Here is a 1,626-nt window from a genome sequence, read left to right as displayed (position 1 = left end):
AGTCATTCACGGAAGTGGATCCTCTAACATTAAGGAGGGAAGTCATCTAAGGTACAATTTTCTAACTTTCCTCCTTCACTTTCATATAATTAAGACTAAAATGACTTGAATTAATTTGCAAATTATAAATCTACTTTATACATTTACAAAAATTACATACAAACAAAATTATGGTGCAATGAAATTAATTTTAAATTTATTTATATCAGCAGTAACTTTGTACAGTACCAACTTAAGTAGATTAGGTGACTTTGTACAGTACCCGTGACTTTCCTTCTCTGTTGTACACTAGCTTGCGTTGTAGATTAGGTGACTTTGCTCCTTCATATGTTAGAGGATCCACTTCTGTCACTCACATGCTCGTGCAGTGTCGTACGTACTCTTCGAACACACCTATGACGCCCAGTCAAATGCTCGTGTTAGGTTCATTTCTGACGTTGCCATGAAGACATGCACCCCCGTGTCCACTTCGACGTCAGCCGTCAGGTGCCCCTCCCTCATCCAATAATTGTTCCCACATGCAAAAACCCATTGCACCAAAAATGAACTTATTTTCTTTGCCAGAATACGACATTCTCATATGAATGAGTGTAAATAATTAATTCAGACTGGGACCAGAGTTAGGCTAGTCATAGTGGGGAGTAACTTAGACTAGTAACATACATATGTTATTAGTCCATGTTACCACCTTCATAGTGGGAAATGTCATAGGTGTAGTAACATGCATATCTTCATTTATTGCTTTGTAGACTCATTTTGTATTGGAAACCGCTATGTAATGGTAACATATTATGTTACTCTATTTGTCTCTCTCCTCTTTAATTACATGACACGTCGTTTTTTTTGCTTATGTGGCATCTATGTTACTACTTATGTTACTCCCATTATGAATTGCCTTAGTAACTTGGAAGAGGGTAGCTAACTAGAAACCAGAAACCAACTTTTTGACAAATTCCCACCCGGGCTATAATGACCGAGAAAAGCCAGATATATAGTAGAAGTTTCTGAGTCACGGCATATGTTCATACATGGTATCTCCCTCTCTTAACACATTGTGTAATAAAAACAGCAAGACAGACACATGCCTTCTGTCAAAAGTTTTCGATCTCCGTGTTTGTACCATTTACATATGTAATATGTAGTAGATCTTGGGTAAAAAGATTACATGTTGTATCAACTAGGTCGAAGATTTGAAATTTTGCTTGAGCTTAGGAGGTGGCCCCTATTGCACCTCAAAGGTGCTCGCCACCACAAAAACACGCCATCCAGCTAAGCTCGCTCAGTCAACGGTGGTGGCAGGGGATTCTTTCTCTCTCTTTGCAGCGTGGTGATGGCCCTAGCCGGCACGGCTAACACGGGATTGTTGCCCGAGAGGCAACCCTGACACCGATGCGATAGGAGAAGCAAGTGGCGCGTCAGACAGTTCCAGGCCCGGCGACGACGCTAGTCCAGCTCTCGGCACAATGGTAGATCCTTCGTCCATCGCCCCTCCCTTCCCCGCAACAGGGATCGAAGGTGCTGCGACTGTAGCATGATGTAGGGAGGCGAGGCCCTCAACCTATTTCGGCGCTTACTCCAATGGTTCAGGTGGCCTTGAACTCTCTTGGCGCAGGAATCCGGTTCGGA

Source organism: Triticum dicoccoides, chromosome 5B (genome assembly GCF_002162155.2).
Source record: "Triticum dicoccoides isolate Atlit2015 ecotype Zavitan chromosome 5B, WEW_v2.0, whole genome shotgun sequence".
Classification (NCBI taxonomy): domain Eukaryota; kingdom Viridiplantae; phylum Streptophyta; class Magnoliopsida; order Poales; family Poaceae; genus Triticum; species Triticum dicoccoides.
The sequence above is the reverse complement of the archived record's forward strand: the minus strand, read 5'-3'. Positions refer to the sequence as shown.